Consider the following 24,827-nt stretch of genomic DNA (forward strand, 5'->3'; position numbering starts at 1 on the left):
CTTTCGGTACCACCGAATTCGTATAGATGGATGAGCATTGTTTTGATTTTTATCTCAATTGGTTGATTTGATATTATCCATTGGTTGTTCAATCTTATCTCATGTAAATCAGATAGTGATCATGCGAATCGGGCTCTATCTAATCTCTAGGAATTTTTGAATCGGATAATATTTAACTTGTGGATAATCCTAGCTTTGAGTTATGATCCATGGTTGGTTGATTTACTTAATCCTTGTCTTATCTTGGTGTTATTTGATACTATCTTGTATTGTAGATAAGGATCGGTGCTTAATTGGATAATGTTTGGTCGTTGTGGATAGACTTTTGATTCCAATGATTATCTTTAACATGCGAATTGGTTGGGATGGTTATCTTATCTTATCTCTGGTGAATTTTCTGAATACATTTGATTAGAGATAAGGTTTGATTGGATTGAATGTGTATCCCCTTTTTTGAGAATTATCTGAAATTAAATTTTCAAACCTTAAAGATAATTTCTCAAATTAAAAATGGATCAATCTTTTTAGATGAGGAAAGGTGGACCCCAATGCCATATGTTTGGCCACCCCTCTCATATTTTCAAAATATCCCAAATAAATTGACTCATTTTCATGTTATTTTTCTTATGCTTGTTTGTTTTGATTTGTTATAAAATTTGCACATCTTTAAACAAACATGCCCATAATATATGTTCCCTATGTGCCTAAACCCTTCGGAAAAATTAAATCACACGTCTTAGCCACGATCTCGTGGAATGGGATGTGATTTAGTACAGAAATTCGTGTTACGCCCTTTGGCGAGAAGGGACGTTGTTTTTCTATACACATATTCGCATATTGGCTCGAATCCTCGAGGATGTAGCGGATAAAATCTCGCTCTAGCCCGGATCTTTGGGAATGAGAGGATTTTCGGAAAAATCGAAAATTAAAAGGTATATTATGGGCATTTTTGTTTATTTTTGTTCAGATTTTTGATTGCTTTTGTTTTCTTTTATTGCCGAAAATACCAAAAAAAATCATCCTCTGAGCGCCTAATATATGGTCCTCATGTCACATCTTTCCAATTAATCATCAAATTCACACCGATCAATCGGAAAAGCTTTTTCATGAAATTGGTACCGAAAGGGCGTTAATTTTCAATTAGCGTAACCAAGTCCCCGGACTCATTATCTCTGGTTCGTAGAGATAAAATAGTTCTCCCGCTATTTTATATAGGTTTCTAATCAACCTACCGTAAATGATTAGTAGCGGCTCCGATTAAATATTTTCTCATGAATAAACCTAAGTTGCGATTCGGTAGGACTTGGGAGGGTCCGAATTAGATTAGTTGATTTAATTAACCTAATAAACCGTTAGCCTGATTTTAGGTCGCGACAGCTAGCTATTGAACAACTAATTATTGAAGCTCCACAACCTTTTGATATTGATTCAGTAGATCCAATTGTTCAACAATTACTAGAAATTGTTGAACAACACGCTCCTAGGAGAATGCTGATACAACATTGAGAAGATCTACTAGAATGAAGAAATTGGCAATTCCTAATGATTACATTGTGTATCCACAAGAATTTGACTATAACATTAGAGCTAAGAATGATCTTAAAATGTTTTTGCAAGCCAAGAGTTGTGGTTATTCCAATTTGTGGTACAATGCCATGAAGAAAGAGATGAGTTCTATGGCATCTGATGGAGTTTAGTATTTGGTTGAGTTGCCAAATAGTGCGAAGGCTATTGATTGTAAATGGGTCTTCAAAACTGTGGACTCATTGGACAACATTGAGAGATATAAGGCTAGACTCATTGCAATGGATTCATTCAAAAAGAAGGAATCGATTACACGAAGAATTTTTCTCCTATATCTAAGAAAGATTCTCTTCATATCGGTTCTAGTATCGGTTGCCCATTTTGATATGGAATTGCATCACATGAATGGAAAAAGGGTATTCCTTAATGGAGAACTAGAGGAAAAGGTTTATATGAAACAATCATAAGGATTCTCCTCTAGTGCTAGTGAGCATTTAATGTGCAAGCTTAAAGAATCTATATATGGCTTGAAACAAGCATCCTGCTAATGGTACTTAAATTTTCATTTAGTTATCTCTTCATTCAGTTTTGCAGAGAATATCATAGATCAATGTATATACTAGAGGGTCAATGAGAGAAAATTTATTTTCTCTTTTATATGTGGATGATATTCTACATGTGGCAAATGATAAGGAGTTATACATGAGGTAAAACAATTTCTCTCTAAAAGTTTTAACACAAAGATATGGATGATGCCTCTTATATCATTGGCATTAATATCCATAGGGATAGGGCTCGAGGCATTTTATAATAATCTCAAGAAACCTGAATCGATATAATCTTAGAGAGATTTTGAATGAAAGATTATTCACCAAGTATAGCACCCATTGTGAAGGGTGACATGCTCAATTTGAACTAGTGCCCAAAGAACGATCTAGAAAGTGAACAAATGAGCAATATCCCATATGCTTTTGTTGTCGGAAGCTTAATGTATGCTTAGGCACTCGACCCGACATAGCTTTTTCTATCAAAATTTGGGAATATATGAAATTAATTTAGGTATTGACCACTAGAGAACTGTAACATAACTTAAATAAGTAGCTAGTTATTCAAACTCGGATTTCACTCATTTCGTTGATTCTAAAAAATCAACCCGTGAATACATTTTTTATGTCTGCTAGTGGAGTCGTGTCATGGAGGAGTGCGAAGCAGACCATGACTGCTACTTTCATTTTAGAGGCTGAGTTTGTTTCCTATTTTGAAGACACCTCACACAGTGTGTGGTTGAAGAGTTTCATATCGGGGCTTAGAATTGTGGATTTAATTACTAGGCCATTAAGAATATTTGTGACAATTGAGCTACTATTTTCAAGACTAAAAATCACAAAAGAGGTAATCGAAGTAAACATATCGACCTTAAATATTTAGCTATAAGGAAACATGTTAAGGAATAGAAAGTGGTTATAGAACACATTAGCACTGAATTGATATTAGCTAATCATTGACTAAAGGCATGGCACTAATGTGTTACAAGGATCATGTGGTTAAGATGGAAATAGGTCATGTCATGAGGATTTTTATAGTGCGGACAAATTTATGAAACTCTTATTTAGTTGTGATTTTTTTTCAATTCCGGTATACACATTCAATTATTACAAGAAAAGCAATCATTTTAACCTGGAATAAACTTAATATTTATTAATTAAGTAGATATGGAATAAACATAGGATTTATTCATTAAGTTATGTTGTTACATGTGGGCTGATTTTGATGAGATAAGATGCATTGTGATACATGGAAGATAATACTCACTCTAAGAGCGCTTATTGTCATGATTCATATGTTTTGTCTTCAGTATGAATTTAATGTGTATATGATGAATGTTGGGATCAAGTGGGAGAATGTTATAATGTTACTAATACGATCTTACATTCAGTTGATAATTACTGACATTTATCCTTCATTAACTTTATATTACATACACATATAAATTACGTGATAATCGCCTTGCCTAATTAATGTTGAGAAAAATCATAATTAATTTTAAAGTTGACAAAATAATATATAATCTCTTATATTTAAATTAATGCAATGAAATGCTATTTTACTGATTATCCAAAGGTGTATGGTTCAAGACACATAGGATTGGATCTGGCAAGGTAAGCTCGGACAATGTTCTGAGGGACTTAAATGCTATATCGAGCTCGGACGTTGAGCGAGAAACTCAGACGTTAGAATGACGCTCAAGCTTTGAAATGAGTATTTCATGTGCAACGGCTAGATTATCAAGAGATGTATTCAAGATGATTTAATAGAAATATTACATCATTACAATAGCTAGCAATCAAGCTGGATTCATACTTGGAGATTCTCAATCATAAAGATCAATCAAGGATGAGGATTAAAGAGAGACAATGATGATTCACCTAATGAAGTAATCTATCTATGAAAACTCAGGATCATGATTGTATGGGCGATTTGATCCAAATGGGATTCTTTCCTCTTTCGACTTCAACGGCTTTGAAATCCTTTGTATACGGTATTGTCCAAACCGGGAAGTTTGGAGAGCGATCCTCTAGAGATTTTGCAACAGGCAGATTGAGATGAAGGAGTATAAAAGGAGACTTCAAGGCTGAAGAGCAAAAACGAGAGTATAGATTTCAAAACTCTAAGATCAAGAGAGCTTCACATCCTTTACATACCTTTGATCCTATATTATAATACCTAGAGGAGAACATAAGAGTGTAAAAGTGTTAGATGAGAAGTCTACTCACCAAATTGTAACCTTTTAAGCTATTCGCTAGTGGAATCCAGCCAATCGGCTGCCAACGTGAAAAAGTGAACGTAAGCTTAAACAAAACCAAACCACTATAATTCCTCTGTGCATATTCTCTTTCCCTTACTATCTCTAATTATGTACAGTTATAGTAAAATTGTGCACAACACTGCATCGGAGGATATCTCAAATCTTACTAGCTAACATCATCTGAACGAAGATATGAGCATACTCACTTATATTTCGTATTAATTTCTTATAATCTTTGAAATCATCTATTCAGCCCCCCTCTAGGTAATAACGCTAGCCACAACAATTGGTGCAAGAGCCTAGTGCTCATATTTTTGGCTTAAGTACACCCCAAGTACCATAAGTTGTGTACGGCGCTCACTTGAGTGCCAAAACTTTCAAATCGATCACTTTAGTGCTAAGTTTTTGTAACTTCGATCACTTCAGTGCCAACTTCTTTTAAAAATGATCACTTTAGTGCCGGAGCTAACGTGGCTTGCCGAAAATTCGACACGTGATATTTTTTATTAATATTTGAGATGATGTGGCTCGGTGAATTTGACACTAAAGTGATTGTTTTTTAAAAATATTGGCACTTAAATGATCGTTATTAAAAAAAATTTGGCACTTAAGTGATCGTTTTGAAAGTTTTGGCAATCAAGTGATCGAAGTTACAAAAACTTAGTACTAAAGTGATCGATTTGAAAGTTTTGGCACTAAAGTGAGCGCCGTACACAACTTATGGCACTTGGGGTGTACTTAAGCCTCATATTTTTATTGAAGTGTTATTACTTCTGAGCTAACAATCTCTATAGCTGGCAACCTTTCTCCCCCATGAATTGAAGGAGAAAGCAACAATAGACCACCTTACTTTGAAGGAAAGGAATACAATGATTAGCAAAATAAATTCTAGGCATATCTCAAATGCCAAGACTCGCAGATATGGGACGTTTTTCAAAAAGGCATTAATCCATCCGTAAGCACTTCAGGTGGTTCAAATGCAAGAGACAACACAAACACTACTCCCATTGCTGCTCTATTCGCCACTGAATTAGCAAAGAGAGATACTCCAAATGCTAAATCTATCTATTGATTTTATGTTACATTATCTCCTACTGAATACAATTGTATTGCAGATTGTTCCTCTTTAAAAGTGATATAGGACAAGCTCTACGCAACCTACGAGGGAATAGACAGAGTCAAGGAGACCAAAGTTAGCATACATCTTGGCCAGTAAGAAGCTTTCAAAATGAAGCTTAATGAAACCGAGAAAGAAATGTTTGATAAATTCACTGAAATAGTGAATGGACTCACCTATCATAGGCAACCTGTGTTTGGGCCGATGCGAGTGAACAAACTCCTAAGGGCACTCACAAAAGAATGGCATAACATCAAAACATCGATTTGAGAGACTCAAAGGATTTTACCCTTATCCATGGATGAACTTATTGGAACTCTTCAATCCTACGAATATGAAAGAATCAATGAGGAAACTCATTCGAAAGGTAAGAAAATCTAATGCTAATTCCGATGTCTCGGATTACGTAAATGAAGACGATGAGAAACTAGCACTCATGATCAAGAAGTTCGGGAGAATGGCTAAGAAAGACGAAAATTATAAGTACAAAAGAGATTTCAAACTATATAATTAAAAAAGATCATCTGGTGGCAAAGATAATAGCAAAGATGTTATTTATTATGAATGCAAAAGGAGAGGACACATCAAGCCTAACTGTCTTCTCCAAAATGTTGACACATGATTTTTTTATCATCTTATATTTTAGAAAATTAATTAAAAATACAAAAAATTCATAAAATTACAAAATCAACTTTGGGAGCCTTGGCCCAACCTTAGGAACCAATTTTGATCAAAAATTATTTTTCATATTTTTTGACATTTTTCGGATTTATTTTTATTATAAAAATAGGGGAAAATCAGGTAAAATAGTATTCATGGTCACAAAAATATGCAAGAATAATAAATAATTTTATTTTAATTCCCTTGTCATTTCTGTAATTTAAAATTTTGAAAATTCAGGTTGGGATCACATGATCTTTCATAAACATAACCCCAAATTGAGCCAAAAAATTATATTTTGAGTCATTTTAATTTCTATTTTTAATATTTTTCAAGTCATGACATTTTCCTCTAATAGCTCATATTATATTTTGGCCCAATTATTCTCAAAATTGCTCAATTTTGATCAAAAGGACATAATTGCACTTTTTATTTTCAATTTAGCCCTCCGATTTCACTTTAAGTGTGATTAGTCAATTTTTAGGGATGCCTAAGAAACTCTAAGACCACTACCCTGTAGTTTTCGTCATCCGAATCCATTGGTGGGGGTGACTTGGTTTGATTTTGCCATTTAGGCTTTGGATTATTGAAAAATCATTTTCGGGGTCAAACTTTAAATTTGGGATTTTTCCAATGTAACAAAATTTTTAATCCCAAAAATATCTCTCTTAGATGTAAAACATGTTGTTGAACCCAATTCCAGCTTCAATTTCATGAAAATGGGCAATTTTAAGCTTAATTTGGCGAAAAATTTGACTGGGTTAACCGGATCTAGCGGATTCAACCCGGTTAACCCGATCTTGTTCATTATCTTCATCCTCTAGCCCATTTCTCGCATAGCATACCCCCGAGTGTAAATCACCAAAATTGCCCCGCGGATCGAGCATAATCAATAATGAAAATGAATGGGCTTTGTAGCCAACTCATTGCCGGTCCCGATGAACCCACTTTAGGGTGTAGCGTCGCCGGAGTTGTGATGTCTAACCCCATTTCCACTCGCTACTAGGGCCCGCACCCGAGCTCAATACCAAACGAGTCTCAACCAAATTTGTGCACATTTTCGACGCTCCACATCACGTAATCCTCCCAACCTCATTCCAGAATGTTCTCATCATTTTTTGGTGTCTTGTGGATGCGCTCATACAAAAACGGTACAATTTTGAGTAGCCGGCCTAGGGTAATAGGGAAAAAGGACAAAAACGGCCGTTGGGGGAATATTTCAAGCGGCCATGATCATACGGAGAGCGAGAGCTCGCACAAGGTCGCGGGACAACCTCTATAAAATGGGAGAGAGACCGGAAAGTGAGAGGTTCCGCAAATTTGAGAAAAAATGCCACCTCCATGGCTGGTACTTAGAGGTCCTTGGGCTGGTGAGCATGGACATTTAAAGGAGAATATCAAGCGAACGGCAGAGCGTGAACATCCACCACCACATAGCTAATGTTCCCCTACACCTCAACTGTCTATTGAGCCCTTGCTGACCCCGAATCATCACCGCAGTTGCTCGCAAAAGTAACACGAATACCCAATTCACAAACTGGTTTGTTGCCTAAGCCAATTTGGTCCCGTTCGATTTTCAGGTCGAACGGGGCCAAACCGACCACTCCCATGCACCTCTCTATGTTTATTTAGTCCCATTTGCACGTTTGCATGGCTTGGTTTCACTCGTAATGCCCCGGATGCACGTTTTTTCTTGATGAATGTCACATGCTCGATGAAATGCCCGTCGTTGTTCAAATACCTTGCTTTGAGCTCATTTTTGAATACCTTCTTGTGATTGTTTTTTGTTGTTCTTGAGCCTATTGTGTTCTGTGTGTATAGTTCTTCATAATGATGCTTCGTTTTGTTGTTGGTGATGCGTGGATGTCGAGATATGGAGGCCTAAACATGCTTTGTTGATCTAATTTTTGCTCTGTTTTGGCTCAAAATAGTTCGACCCCCCACTTTAGGATCGTTTTTCTCCTTCGTCTTACGTGAGTTTTGGGTCATTTTTGGGCAAGTCTCTTCCTGTTGCCTAGCTCTTCATTTTGATATGTGGATCTCTTGTTGATTATGATCGAGGTATGAGATAGGTCCCTCTAAATTTGCCTCTGTGAACTTTGGATTTTTTACTTCAAAATTTTTTGAGTGTTGGGTCATGAAAACATTATAAAGCCCCTATTTTCGAGGTGATTTTCTCTCTTGTGTTGCGTGCTTTAAAAGTCATTCTGGTTTCATATTATTCCTGGTGTGTAGCTCTTTGCATCGATATATTTCTTTCTCGTTGGTTGTGATCATGGAGTGAGATATAGTGTCGGGGAATGTCCCTTCATGGTCTGTTTGTGGTGTGAAAATAGCGCAAATGTGTGAATTTGTGGTTGATTTTCGACGTGTTCCAATGTGATTTTTAATCCAATTTTTTTTCCATTTTGCTCTCGCTGTGTAGTAATTTGCATTAATGCATGGATCTCTCTTTGATTGTGATTATATTGTGTGCGATAATTGTTGCGGCTAACAATACAACCTAGGAAGTGAATGAGTTGTTTGAGAACTTTGAAAAATATTTGCGGAATAAAACAAGTTCAATTTCAAACATCAAGTCAAACATCTACAGAGATATTGTAGAGATCGGGTCGGCAGATGCTTGAAATGCTTTAAGAAGATTATGTGCTGAAGTGTATGAAGATCATGAGAAATAAGAGCACACAAAACAGTAAGTGATATAAAAAGATCTACAAGCAGACGTTTCACAAAACATTTCCTAAACATGTGCAAAACCGAGTAAAAGATTAAGTAAAATGCAAACACACAAGATATAAAGAGGTTCGGCTTTATCCCCCAAGTCTATGTCCACTCTCAATATTAATAGCAGCAAGTCGAGTTGGAATCTACTAGAAATCTATTGAACAAGTTACAAATAGCAAGCACCGCCCTTCCAATTGTTGATGGCTAGTGATTTCACCTAGAGGAGGGTGAATAGGTGATAAAGTGTGATTTTATGATTTTATTGCGGAATTTAGATCACACAGCGTAAAACGGAGATCTCAGATGATTAAGCAATTCGGTTGATGCGGGACATGTAATAAGATCGATGCGTGTTGTTCGTGTGCAGTTTAGCTATCATAAAATATTTAGAATGATCAGAGTAAGAGATGAGAAAAACTGCACAGAGGGATTATAGTGGTTCGGCTTTGGTTAAGCCTACGTCCACTTCTTCGATCGACAGCCAATCAGCTAGATTCCACTAGTAATCTACTCGGAGGTTACAGATCTATGATCTCCTTGATACGTAGAACTTCAAACCTAGCGCTCAACACTCATGTGTACACCTCCTCACAATTACAATGGATGGATCAATAAATGCGTTTGAAATGGAGTACTCTCTATCTAGGAATTATGAACATTTTTTCCTCTTTATGCCGATCTCTATTCCCTTTGTCTTCGCGATGTCTTTTATATTCTTCCGCCTCCAATCTAGCCATTGCAAGGCATCCAGAAGAGATCTCTCCAAATCTACCATTTTGGACGAGATGTTTACTAAAAGAAGATTTCTTAGCCGTTGGGGATCGCTAAAGGAAAGTCTTCTCCGCTTGGATCAAATCGCCCATACAATTATGATCCCGGGTTTCCATAGATGGTTTCTTCCATTTAGAAAGTCTTTGTTTATCCTCTTAATTCCGTATCCTTGATTGATCTCAGTCACCGAGAATCTTCAAGAATGATCCAGCTCGATGGCGTCCGTTGATATGCATCAATTAAGCTCAATTTGCATTCATCTTCGGGTTCTGATTATTGCTCGTGAAGTACTTCTCTCAGAGCTTGAGCGTCATTCCAACGTCTGAGACATCCCCGCTCAACGTCCGAGCTCGAACCAGCGTATGAGACTCTCAGAAACAATATCTAAGCCAAAACCTTTTGCCGGATTCAATCCCGTGCATCCCCGCACAAAAGGATAATCTTCAAAACAAGTAAATCACGGTATTATCTCAAAACACAAGAGTACTTGGATTGTCTTGTCAACTTCAAAACCAATCGGGGATTTTTCTCAACAATCTCCCCCTTTTTGATGATGACAAAATGATCCACAAAAGTAATGAGTAATTGAGTTTAGAAAAGGTGAGCAACTTCAGCAAAGTTACTCTAGTGAGAATCTTGCTAAAGAATAATTTTAGCGATTTGTTCATTGTACTTTTAGTAAGAATAAGTTCTGAAAAAGAATGTATTTATAAACTATGATGAGTAGTCTCGGAACTTGTGCCATCCCAATCGATGAGTGTGTATTCCAAGTGCGTCTATTTATTGAGATGTGTGATAGTTTCAAATATGATGTGAGTATGAAAATTGTAACCCCTCAGAGCATCACATTCCGTCGGATGCTCGGAGCTTGTCGTGTTTAGCCAAAGCTTTCAAACTTATCTGTGAAAGAAAGAAACTTGTTCACCTGCTCAGCTAAGGAGAAGATAATCCTTCTCAGATGATGTTTCCATATATCATGCTTAACCCGAAATCCTGTACTTGATGGATTTTTGCCAACATATTACAGATTGATTTCACATGATTCAATCACATATTCATGTACTTGATGGATTCTTGCTATCATATTACGGATTGATTTCACATGATTCAATCACATATTGTTCGGAGTCACATATCACATCACGACATCACAAATTAGTCATATATCGCACATACAAATTAGTCATATATTGCACATAATATATCATTCTCCCCCTTTTTATCATCAGCAAAAGGGTGTAACCCGCATAGTCGGATATAAATTGTAGAGATAAAACGTTGTTCCCCCTGAATTCAATGCCTATTCGGGTCATCTATGCAAGATACGCAAATCAAACATGCTAGCATTCAAATAGTGAATCATTCAATCAAATGAATCAGAAAAGAATGAGTGTGACAGATGAGGTTCTTATTCAAGGCAACGAGGTTAAGATGAAGTCTAGACTAAAGGAATTTGGAAGAGAGCTTTAGTAGATTTGAAACACGACAGCTCGTGTCATGTGAGACATCTTTTCATTGAATGTAGCTGCTAGCTTGTGTAGATTCTGCTCAGGCTGTTCGAGCTCGAGGCCTGTGAGATGGTATTTGTTGTTCATATTTTCTTTGAGGGTCTGTCCCTTCAAACTTAGCTGATCTTTGATCGCAGTCATTTCAATGTTGAATTATGTACTGAACTTCCTCAGGTTATCTTTGCATTTACCCCGCTTAAACAGAATATCCCATAGCTTCTTTGTGTCGGAGATGTTTGGTTTCTTTGTTTCCCAAGAGTGACACTAAACTCCCTGAATGTGATCATGTTTATCTTGTTGAATCTTCCGGACAATATCCCTGTTTATCTCCGTAGATAGCTTTTCAAGAGCCTGTATTCCGGTCAAGATGTAGCTTGGATCCAATTTGCGTTCTTCCACCACTACTCTTGCACATTCCGCTCGAGCAAAGTCTTGCTCATTTTCCCTGCAGAAGTAAAGAAGATCATGAATGTGGAAATCATTCAGATTCAACTCGTTATCGGTTTGAACTTCTTGCATTGAGGCCTTCCTCAATTCTTCTTCGGTTGGCTTGGTTGCATATTCGATCACTTCTTGCTCAAAGACAAACCCATTGTGCCTTATCAAGGCTTTCACAGATTCCTCATCGTCTTCTTTCTGTCGAGCTGTAAGAATTATCTTCCTAACAACTTTGGCCAGCCTTATTTTCCTTTCAAGATAAAAGGCAGCTCTTTTGGCGATGAGAGATCTTACCAGTCCAGAATGCTAGTCGATTCCTTCCCTCGTTGGTTGTAAGGAGCTACGTGGTGCTGTGGATAGTATGAAGTCTTGTGGGAATTTCATCGGCACCAGTTTTAAGAATTCTTCCAGCCTTTGGTTGATGGATTCCTGAAGTGTATCCACCGTCTTGGTTAATCTGTCGGTTTTGAAGAGGATTTGTTTTGCTTTCTCTAAGAGTTCCTGTGCCGGTTCACCGAACTCTTCCATCAGCCTTTCTCTCATTTCTCCTGTCTCCCGAAAGAGCAAATTGTACATTCCAGTGATTTGGTACTTCATCTCGGTCCGGTAGTACAGGACATCCTCCAACAAGCCGTAGTCATTATTCTGACTCATTTCTTCTTCCTCAATGCCTAGTTCTGTTTCCATGTCCTCTGTCGCGACCCTCGATTTCAGACCCCAATCCGCTAGAAGGTAAATGGATTGCTGAGCGGGCCCTCGACCTCCTCGAGATGAGGAGGCCTCGAGCCTTTCTCGACGCGAGCCTTCCCAAACCCATACCAAATCGCGGCAGGAGTTTAAAAAAAATTTTAATTTTTTCGATGATAAGAGTCGATCGAGTTTGACCTTGGTGTGGTCGTAGTGGCATGTGCGATGTGTGCATACATTTGGAGTCGCCACCAGTCCTTCTTGGAAGGTAGACCGGAAACCTTACCGAACAATTGGGAGAGGTCGTTCGGTTCTGCGGAACTAGAGATTTGGGTTCGGGAACTTGGTTACGTCGATATCATTACCGACGCCCTTTCGGTACCTAACACGAGTGATTTCCCTAACTAATATTTCATGCAAGCTCGATTTTGGTGCGAGGAGTGGAATCGGGAATTTTCATACATGTTGAGAAGACTAATCCTACCAGTCACAGTCAATAAATGCGTAATCAATTACAAAAATGAATCCCGAAAATTCCAACCAAGAATCCCCTAATATAGCCTTAAAGGCTTAGGGAATGTGCAATTCGAAACTAGGGATAGGTCGGAGAAATTTAGAAACAATTCGCCGGAAGGGCGAAGTAGTCATTTTGTAAGGGTTCAAGAATCGAATTACCCAAAATAATCCATGGCCGATTGATTGTAGCCATTTTCTATTTTTGAGAATTTTTATGGATTTTTCTGATTGATTTTTTTTTTAGTCGACTTGCCATATGGGCGAAATCGTCATTTTTTTGGTTCGGAAATCGAAACACCCAAAATAGGTCTTGACCAGTTGATTGTGGTCATTTCTTATTTTTGAGAATTTTTATGGATTTCTCTGATTTTTGATTTGGAGGCGACTCGCCATAAGGGCGGAATCGTCATTTTTTTGTTCGGGAATTGAAACACCCAAAATAGGTCTTGACCAGTTGATTGTGGTCATTCTTTATTTTTGGGATTTTTTTTAAACTCTTTTGAATATTTTTAGATATTTACTAATTTTTTTATGATTTTTCCTTTTTTTAACTTTTTTTATTTTTTCTGATTTGTTTATTATTATTAAAATTATTTGGACCGAGCAGGTTGACTCGACCCACGCATAGGCACCTAGCCCGAGCCTTAAGAGCCCAAGTTTGTCAAAGACACAAAAGCCTAAATTGGGCTCAAATTAATTTATTGTATTTTCTCCTAAAAGAAGCCCAAGTGTCACTAAACTGAATCAAGCCCGGGGCGGATCTAAGCCCAAATGAACAAGGCATTACCCATTAAGCCTACAATCCTCAACCGGCCAAAAAAAAAAAAAACCAAACCCAACAGTTTAACTTGTCCCTTTTATGCTTATAACCTTCATTTTTTGTTTTCTTTTTTGGGTTATTTCTTTTCTCTTCTTGCATCATCTTCTTCGTGGACTCTTCCTTCCCGACTTCACCGAGAACCAAATACAGAGCTCATTGTGACCAAAAAATTTTCACCATTTTTTTTAAATGAAGAAAACGTCTTTATAATTTAAAAAAAAAAGGAAAATGTCGAATTGTGACATGTGGCACAAATGCAACCGCCCAATCCGGCACTTTTAAAAAAATGGTCGGCTGACGTGGCGCGCCACGGGACACCACGTCGGCCTTGACCGGTCAACCCCGGCCCTAGACTAACGAAGAGGATGCCGAAACAGTAAAAATTCCGGCGAAGTTGTCGGAATTCTCGTCGGAAAGTCAAACTCGAGACCAAATCTCGTGAATTTTTTTTGCCCAACTCAACGTCAACTAAGCTCTCAACTCTCCCCACAATAACATACTGACTTCTTGTGGTAAATATCACATAAGAAGCCACTGAACAACTTTGCTCCGAATTGGTTTCGGCGACGATTTTTTACAGAAAATGTTTTACCACAAGACTTGCTTTCAATCGTTCGGTTAACACCCGGAGATTGGTGAGGGGACTTACCCGAGCTCACGAGGAGTTTGATGGCCGTGTGAAGAGCTTCGAGAACGCCCAACTTAAGACCGAGACCGACGGATATCGAGACCGACGGATATCGAGACCGACGTCCTCGGCACGATTTGATGCAAAACAGAGGTCAAGGAAGGGCGTAGAGTCGGTTCTATGTCACATCGTAGGCAAGTAGCATACATAAACAGGTCGCAGATGGTAAGACCGAGGGTGAGCATCAATGATCAACCACGGGAACATTTTATCAAACAGGTCATGTGCATTCAAGTAATGAGCACTTAGACTGAAAATGATGGCCCTACGAGACAAACCGAATCTAGAGCTCGTGCATGAACGTTAGTATGGACGCATCTTGGCGTCAGCATGTGTTTGGTTTAGCTTGGTTTCATTTTTGGTTAAACCGAGCTAAACCCGCAGTGCACATGAAAACAGAGCCTATGATGGGGAGTTCGGGGACCAACCGTTTGGCAATAATCGGCGGAGAATGGGGCTCTGATTATCGTTCGTTGTTCACCCGACGTCGCCTTAGGTCTCGTTTGGACGTGTCTTCTCTCGAATCGCCTCCTTACGACTCACTCACTCTCGGTCCCTCTCTATTCTCTGTTTTTTCTTACCACCGGAGCTCCGGCCGAGATTCTCACCCTCTCTAGCCGCTTCTCCTTTTCTCACGTTCTCTTTCCCCTCTCTGTATCAGAACCCCCCTCTCCTTTGCATATGAATTCCCCACGAAAAAACGCCCTCCTTTGCAAAAATGCCAGCCCTCATCCTTGTACCTCCTACGGCACCGTACCTCCCTCTCTCTCTTCATCTCTCGCTGCCACCTCTCCCCCGAACGGTTACGCCCCGCTGCTCCCGTACTATTCATCATGTGCGGAAGGCGACAAAGGCAAGATTCGGTGACAAGGATGAGCGACGTCGTGGGTCATGGGCCAAAAAGGGTGCACATTCGGCTGTTCTTGGGCTGAGTTGCGGACCCGGGTCTGCTGGGTCTAGTTGGGTCCGACCCGGAAGATCCGGTTTTGGCATTATGATCAAATTGGGGTTCAATTCGATCATTTTTCGCGGAATTGATGTCAAAATCGGGCTTCCCATCGTGATTTCCATGGGAAATTGGCATTTTTATGAATTGTTGGCATAAAATTTAGTGAAAACCCCGAATTTGGTGTTTTACCCGAAAATGATTTTTGATTAATTCAAAGCTTAAATGGTCGAATCAAATCGAGTTGAGGCCACCAATAGGTTCGGCATGATGAAATCTATAGGACAGAGGGTCTTTATTTCCATGGGCATGGCCTGATAAAATTTAATTTCATGATTTGTGAAACCGGGGGCTAAATTGTAAAGAATTTGTGCAATCTAGCCTTTTTGGTTAAAATTGAAGAAATTGGAGGGCAAATTGACACAATTGCATTTCAAGGCTCTAGATATCAATATCATGGTTTATTAAAAATGAAAATTGCAGATTAGAAGATTCGAAGAGGAATTTTTATGCTCGATTCGGGTTTACGTTTATGAAGGAACATAGTGACCCAAATCAAATTTTCAAAAATTGAAGTGACCAAATGAAGAGGGAATTAAAATAAAAATATCAACCATTTTTTTGTATTTTTATGACCACGAATGGCATTTTTTTTCTGATTTTTTGGGTATTTTATAATTAAATAAATTCGAAAAAATATTAAAAATTACGAAAAATATTTTTTGTTCAAAATTGGTTCCTAAGGCTAGGCCAAGGCTTCCAAAGTTGATTTTGCAATTTTTATGATTCTTTTTACCTATTTTTAAAAATTTTCTAAAAAAATAAATAAATAAATGAAATAAAGGTAATAAAAAAAAATCAGGTGTCAATCCGACACGCTTGGTGATCGATTTCAAAGTGGATGATGGCCAGCTTGTCGTTGACTACCATCTTAACCTTTTGGTGCAAGCTAGATAGCACTGCCCCGGTTGCATGAATCCAAGGCCTCCCCAATAGTAGCCCGAACGAAGCCGGAATGTCCATGACCTGAAAGTTGATCGGGAATTCGGTTGGCTAGACAGTAGCGGACAGTTCAATTTCCCCCAATACTTCACTCTTGGCTCCGTCAAAAGCTCAGATAATAGATTTTGCAGTTCTAATGGTCTCTTCTTTAATTCCCAAACTCCTTAGGGTACTCAGCGGGCATATGTTAAAAGCAGACCCATTATCTACGAGGACCCGAGATACCCTCTTTCCACGACAAGTTACCGATATGTAAAGCGCTTTGTTATGACTGCATCCTTACGGTAAAAAGCCTTCATCGGAGAAGGATACCTGATCTTTCAATAACACCGAGCCGACGAAATCCTTCACGAGGAAATAGGGGAAGAAGAGAGAGTTAGTAGAGGGAAGGTGTGAAGGTTCTTAATAGTGGAGGGGTTCAAGGTGTGGTCGATTGGATGGAAAGGTTTTGCACCCCAATTCGCTTCAAATTTTCTGCGTGAATCATTTCTAATGTGACCCAAATAATTATTAACTCCATGGCTTCTATCACTAGCCCACTCCAAATAATCGATTCCCAAATCACCTTTCATTTATTAGTCCAATTTAGTAGGAATTCAGGCTATCCCATTTTGTTTGCTGCTAGTAAAGTAGAACTCTTGTTAGAAAAAACCTTTAATTAATTTTAAAATTGACAAAACAATTCATATTCTCTAATATTTGAGTTAAAACAATGAAATACTTATTTTGCATATTATCCTAATGTATATTCAAGTATTAAAGAATGATTACACATGATTGAATCTAATACGAAAGGCTCAAACGATGTCTGAATATCTCGGACGCTATTTGAAGAACTTAGATGTTATTACGAAGCTCAACCTCGGAAGGAGTATTTCATGTGCAACTATCAGTTTAATATGAAATAGTTTCAAGATTATTTAATTGAGATTATATATCATCACAACGGCTAGCGAATTAAGGTGGATTCGTTCTTGAAGATTATCAATCATGAAGATCAATCGGATTAAGAGAGATGAGGATGACTTGACTAATGAAGAACTCTATCTATGAAAATCCAAAATCATAATTTTATGGATGATTTGATCTAACCGGAGATTCTTTCCTTTGTTAACCTCAACAGCTGCGAGATCCTTTGTATACAATCTCGTCCAAATGGAAAGTTTGGAAATTGATTCTCTAAAGATCTTGCAATGCGTAGTTGGAGATAGAGAAGTATAAAAGGAGACCTAAAGGCTAAAGAACATACACACAAGCAAGTAGAATCTTAAATTTCAAGATCAATAGAGCTTCACATCTTTCATACACTCTAGATACAAACATTGTAATAATTAGATGAGTGCATTCAAGTATGTGAGTGTTAGGCGAGAGGCCTTTCGACTCAAGACTTGTTACTGAGTTGTAACCTTTGAGATATTCACCGGTGAAATATAGGCGATTGGCTGCCAATGTGAAGAAGTGGACTTAGGCTTGAACAAAGCTGAACCACTATAAACTCTCTGTGCAAATAATCTATCTCTTAAACTTTTTGTTATTATTTTGTGATAGTTGAATTGTATACGCCACTGAATCTAAAGACACCTCGGATGTTGTTAGCAATCATTATCCGAACTAAGCTTTGAGCTTATTCGTATAAATTCCGCATTGATTTTTTAAGTTCTTTGAAATCACCTATTCACATCCTTTTAGGTGATAATACTAGCACCAACAACTCTATCCATTTAAAGACAATGACAATAGGGCCACGATCTGTCCTTTCATACAGGCAATAATACGCGGTGATTGAGTACTCACAACTCATCATAAGAGATCTTTCACCTTTGTAGAGTCCACTAAGATCCTTGAAGGAGGGAACCACCTCTTCATAAAGACCGTCGGATGCGGTAAGCTCACTAGGTTTGTAGAGGTCCCATAAGGAGTGTTGCTACGTGGTTGATTAATATCACAAAGACTTCTTTAAGGGTATGTACGCTACATGATGGAAAAGTGATGTCACCAATAGTAAGGAAGATCGATGCAATCAATTAATATTACATGAATTATGGTATAATCACCTTGATAAAAAGGATTATGCGCGCCGGAAAGCATTGCACCACGGATAAAGTAAGCACGCATCATGGGCATAATGTGAACCGCATTATGAATCAAAAGGAATAATTGCATAAGCCAAGGATGTGGACTAAGAGATGGCAGTGAAAGAAAGAAAGAAGGTCTATAAATAAGAAAGATAGACATTTTGAATTGTGGTGAGACTAATGAACGTGTTTCACGATAAAAAGTGTTTGATGTGTTTGTGAAGAAAGTGTTGTATCTAGCAATATCACCTAGAGGGGGGTGAATAGGTAATTTTGAATAAATTTCACTCTAAATTGTAGAATAAAAGGAATCAAGTCAAATTAAGTACTAATTTAGAATCTAAATATTTGCGATATGTGATTTTGAACGTAAGTATGCAATAATCCATCAAGCACAATTTAAAGAACTTAGAGATAGAGAAATTTGCACACAATGATTATAGTGGTTCAGCTTAGATCAACCCAACGTCAAGTCTCCCATGCTAACAACTCATAGGTTGGATTCCACTACATGAATCAATAGAGGTTTACAACAAGGGATAATACTCTCTTTGATAGATCACATTATCTTCTCTCAATAAATCTTACAAAACATATCAATAATTGTCGTATAAAGCTCACGAGGACAATATGTAAAATTTGAAGTACTCTAGCATTTTGGAATTGATGATTCTGATTACCACCATAGCAACACCATGGATCTCCTTCTATACTCATTCATCTGGAAACTATCCGTTAGATAGGTCTTCAAAGGATTGCTTTTCAATCGTTGATTGGACGGCATTAATCTTGATTGAACAAGATTGTATCTAAGAAGACATGGTGACCATTGATGTTGAATCCGAACCCCTCAGATTCGGTCGCCCATACAACTTAATCTTCGGTTTCCTTAAGTGGAGTTCTTCAAATATGAAAATTTTTTGTCTCTTGGAAGGTAATTTCTAATTAAAGATATTCTACTAATCTGATGTGAAATTATCTTATCAATCAAAAATTACAAAATTTCATGAATACCTTAGCCATAACGGAAATATGTCGCCAGTCTTCAAATAAGAATAGTTTTTGAAACTTAATATCACACGACTTCCGAACAGTCTTCAGAAACAAAACCAATCTTCGAATATATCGTTGTTTTTGAATAGTCACAGTTTATAAATTCTTCATAAATGAATCCAATCTCTAGAATTTGAACATACAGTTGTTTTTGAAGAAGACAGAACTAATCCTCCGAATATAAATAGAGAGAATATTGAGTTGGAAGTCAATAGAGTTCTTGCTAATGCTCGTATACAAGTATTCTTTAAAGGTGTAGTTGAATCTACATAAGTGATACTCCACTTAATATGGATAACATAATTCAACTTCTTTAGAGACAAATACGCGATATTCTTGGCTTGAGTCTAAACAATCAACTAAGATCAATATAAGCGTCTTTCCTCACGTGTATTATCGATCCATCTTCTAATCAACAACCCTTGTAAAGTTATCAATCAACTTCTGATGCAATTTCCAGAACTTCACATGCCTAATTTAGATGTAATATCTTGAGCTCCATCTTCTAGTCCCTCCAAGCGTATTGGCAATCGCGGCTCTACCTTGCTATTCACCTATCCAAGGTCCTTACAAGATTTACCGAACTTCATGTTCTAGGTTTGTTCACCTTCTACTTAAGTATCTCAAGCTTGTAGATACCTCTACGCCCAATGCCTTATTCACCATTGGTAGATAACTCATAACTTTTGAACGTTCTATTAATATACCATATGCATAACGGCATGTGCTTCTTTCACCTAGTTCTACTCAACCAATAAACACATTAGTAACTTTTGATTATTTTGTCATCTTCGAAACATCATAGTGGATTTTCCCTAACAAAAAGAACTCCGGTATTGAAGAGTTCACTATAAGCCATAAAGAACTACTCCACCAGCCAAAGATAAAGAAGTTGAAGGTTCACCACCAATAAACTAAAAAAAAACCCAAAAAATCACTCATGTGAGAGAAATTCTCTTATATTATTAACTGACAACTCCTTTTTTTTTTTCAACTTGGAAAGCACCTCTTGTTTATAGAGGAACTAGAACACTTAGCTAGGAGATCGAAATAGGAAACCTTAAACTAGGAAATACCTAATTAGGAAACAACTCAAATTAGAAAACATCCTTTCAGCCTTTGATTTAGCTTAAGGAACCTTTATTCTTCAACTTTATAAAAATTCCATCTTCAATGCCTTCGTAGGACGACTAGATTACGGTGTGGCCAAAATTTCCCTTGGGTTGTATAAATATGAATAATCTTCAATGGAATTTGGTGCTTCCACATCATCCACCCAAAGTTGATGGAAATTTGTTCTCAAATTTGACAAGCTTTCATCTTCAAGATAGGGAGGAAGGTTTCCAACATTGAAAGTAGCTGAGACATCATAGTCACTAGGGTGATCAAGCTTCTAAGGATTGTCTTCAATTCTTTCAAGCACTTGAAACAGACCATCAGCTCTAGGTATGAGTTTGTTTTTCCTTCTAGAAGGACCTATCCTTCTGTAAATGTATCCATACAAGGTCAAATGGTTGAAAGTAAGTCTCTTTCCTATGTTTGTTAGCTTTTTTCTTGCAAGACCCATTGGCTTTCTTAAATTTAGAATGAATCTGCTTGGGAAGCTTCTTCAGCTTTATAGTTAACTTGAAGTTATATGGAATGAGAATCAAGTTGATAGGCATTGTTGGGGCTAACAATACAACTTAGAGGAGGTAAATAGGTTGAATGAGAACTACGAAGAACTTTTGCGGAATTTAACAAGTTCAACTTCACTAGCAATAGAAATAGATTAATGCAATCGGGTGCAGTGCTGATGAGCAGACACTTGCAATAATGAACATGTATGTAAAAATAAAGAAATAGAAGATCGTACAATGAGATTTATAATGGTTCGGCTCTATTCCCAAGCCTACGTCTACTTTCCATAGCTAATAGCCCAACAAGGCAGAAATCTATTAGTATTCTTCAATGCAGGTTACAACTAGTAAGTGTTGCTCCTATCAACTCATAGATCACACTATTAGGACAACCACTACTCTTACACTTGTGCACCTGACTTTATCACGATTACAACTCAGTAGCACCTCACACACATTACCAGCAGCACACAATCACTACTAACCAAAAATTAGAACAAAGAAGAACACTCAAAGTAATAGACTAGATTTGTTCATTTCCACCCAACCCTACTACTTCTTTTGGAATGAATATATAGCCATCCAACCTTAGATGCATTTTTTAGAAACAAACAAATCTAGCCACTTCTTCTCTTGAACAAAGAAGAACACTCAAAGCAATAGACTAGATTTGTTCGTTTCCACCCAAACCCATCGCTTCTTTTGGATTGGATATATAGGCATCCAACCTAAGCTTATAGAACTAGAAGATTATCAATAAAGTCCTAAACCTATTGAACTTGTGTCAATTTAGTCCTAAACTTTTCAATTTGACCAATTTAGTCCTAAACCTTTTGACGACTTACCGATGTAGTCCATCTTGTCGCTTTTAGCAGAAAATTAATGACATGGATGTCGGACGTCCTATATGGCACGGCCGGCGCTAACATGAATAATATTTGAAAATCTTATACAATTTTTATTTATTTTTTTCCAGTGGCCAATCACCAGCTGCAGGCTACCATGAGTTTGGGATGCGAAATTTTAGGTCATTTACTGATATACAACCGCCTTTTATAACACCCCTCATGTGACCCCGGAAGTTGGGGTGCTCATTCAAAGGACAACATATAGACATTCGGAAGAAATTCAAAGAAGCATCAATAGCTCTCAACAAATATGAAGACTCTTGATTTTTCAAATATTCAAAGAACTTGAAGTGAAGAAAGCAAAGAACTCGAAGATATTCAAAGAACGTAAAGAAAAGTTTTCGTCAAGGTTCATTGAATTTCTCTTGGATCAAGTTCCAAAAGGGAAAATTGTCAAAAAAATAAAATCTTAAATATCAGTCCTAAACTTTTTAATTTTGTCAATTGAGTTCTAAACCTTTCACGTTTGCCAATTGAGTTCATACGATAAATTTTGGCCGAAAATCGCTGACGTAGATGCCAATTGTCCTACGTGGTACCGCCGGCACTAATGTGGATTATTTTTTGAATTTTTTATTGATATTTTTATTTTTCCTTTTTTCTATTTTTGTTTTCTTTTTTACCTTCTTCTTTTTTTTTCCTTTTTCCCTTCAAGGGCCTTAAGGGTCGTGCTTGTCTAGGGGTGCAAGGGCCGTCCTTCATCAAATCGGGTGAGGGTTGCCCTCGCCAATCTAGGCAAGGGTAGCCCTTCACTAGATCAGGTGAAGGCGGCGAGGGCCGCCTAGGTGAGGGCCACCATCGCCCGAGGCTAGTGACCTCTATCAACCAATAGCGAGGCTCGACAATGGCCGGCAAAGGGAAAAAGATAAAATAAAAATAAAAATAAAAATAAAAAATGGACAAAAAAAGTAAAAAGGAAAATTGAAAAAGAAAAATAATAAATAATAATAAATTCAAAAAATTAATAAAAATTATCATCATCAATGCCGGTTGTGCCACATAGAATAGTCAATATCCACGTCAATGATTTCCGGCCAAAATTGGCCGAATGGATTCAATTGGCAAAACGTGAAAATATTTAGTGCTTAAATTGGCAAAATTAAAAGGTTTAGCATTGAATTGAAAGAAAGTACAACAAATTTAGAACTTTTTAGACAATTTTCCAATTTCGGAGCCCCATAGATTTCGAGAAATCAAGTTTTTCCATTATTTGATTTGAGATCAACCGTGAAAGCACTTGAATTAATGTTTCTAGGAAGTAAGGAATCATAGTTACTTGAGACTAAAGTTCAAAAATTAGAGATTACACTCACTACTCCGATACATGAAAAGTTTACACTTCAAATATATTTGTGTGAACGTACCTCACTAACAAAAGGTTCAAGCTACATTCTTGTTTTGATGCGGGAGCGTCCGACTAATTGGTACAATCCTTAAGTTTTGACTTGATTTCATTGGAAAGCTCAACACAATCGTCATTCATTAAAACCCAGGATGAGTTTAGTCACAACTTGCTTCAATGGTTGAAAATAAAATTACCAATGTGACGACCAATATGCCAACTAAAGAGTTGTTGATTAAGTTTTGTTTCACCAAGACTAGTTGCCGCTTTCGATGCTAACCAACAACATATTAATGGGAGACTTTTCTGAGCCATTTCCATTGTTATTTGGTGACCTCACAAGATAGTTATTTCTTGATCTAGGCTAGTGGATGAATTTTGGAAAATGAACCACAAGGCTGAAGAGTTAAGATTACAAGTTTCCATGTCTTTAATGTTTTTCTAGTTCCTAGGATTTTAATTGCTTTATGTTTCCCATGTCTTTAATATTTATAGAGTCCCCATGTCTCTTTAATATATGTCTAGTCCCCATGTCTTAGTCCCTCTATAGATAGAGGAAGATTTCTCTATTGTAACTCAGATTGGTGAATGAATGAGAATTCCTCTTCATGAGTAGAATTGTTTACCTTCGATTTCTTTAGCCTTGGAAAGTGGAGTCTTCCGTGATAGTGAGCCAAAAGCCATTTAGTCTCGATGGGTGGTTATCTTTAGACCTTGGCGATTATCCTTTAGACTTTGGAAGTGAGCTTCATATCCTAAATTACGATCTTTATTTTTAGCTGGTGGTGCGTGCCATATGCCAAGGTGGTGATCGTACTCTATCATTCCATATCCTTCGTGCTGTTCACATCATTCCATCTCGATCGATACACCCATCTACGCACTGTCCTTTTACGTCTTACTCCATCGCTATCTATTCCAATCACAGACACCCATCTATGCACTGTCCTTTTACGTCTTACTTCATCTCTATCTATTCCAATCACATAATCCACAGAGAAATCCCATCGACGAAATCACTTGCCCATGCACGCATCACAGTTTTCCACGAGTCATTGTCCAAAAATACAGAGATATAGAAAGTTTGCAATGCTGTACGTTCAATAATGAAATGGACAAACAGAGCGTCCGATGCCGCTTTCTTGTATACCTGGTCCAGGCTAAAGTGATTGCGATGTTTGGCCTTCAGTTGGAGACCCAAGGAATAATCCCTTGCGTGGGAATCAAAAGATACATCAAACTTATGTTATTCCATGACCCATGTCATGTTCTTATATAGAAAGTAGCGTGATAAAGTATAAGTAGAGAGTGAAACATTCGAGGAATATAACTATCACATGACACTCTTGGGTATCTCATCAAGCTTCTTTCCGTATCATGTTTATCGACCCAAAAAGAGCCTTTTATTATGAATAAATATGTTGAGTTTATCCCGCATCAGTTATGAAAATAGTTATAATCAATTTATAAATTTGAGGAAAAGTGTCACGCTTTAAGCTAGCTTTTGGTAGCAAAGCCAAACCCAACAGTCACTTCAAGAGGGTCATCACTACTCCGACCTAAGCCCGATGTATGAGGGGTAAATTGCTTGGGTTTATCCCACATCGATTGTGGAAATGGCTG

Source organism: Rhodamnia argentea, chromosome 10 (genome assembly GCF_020921035.1).
Source record: "Rhodamnia argentea isolate NSW1041297 chromosome 10, ASM2092103v1, whole genome shotgun sequence".
Lineage (NCBI taxonomy): Eukaryota > Viridiplantae > Streptophyta > Magnoliopsida > Myrtales > Myrtaceae > Rhodamnia > Rhodamnia argentea.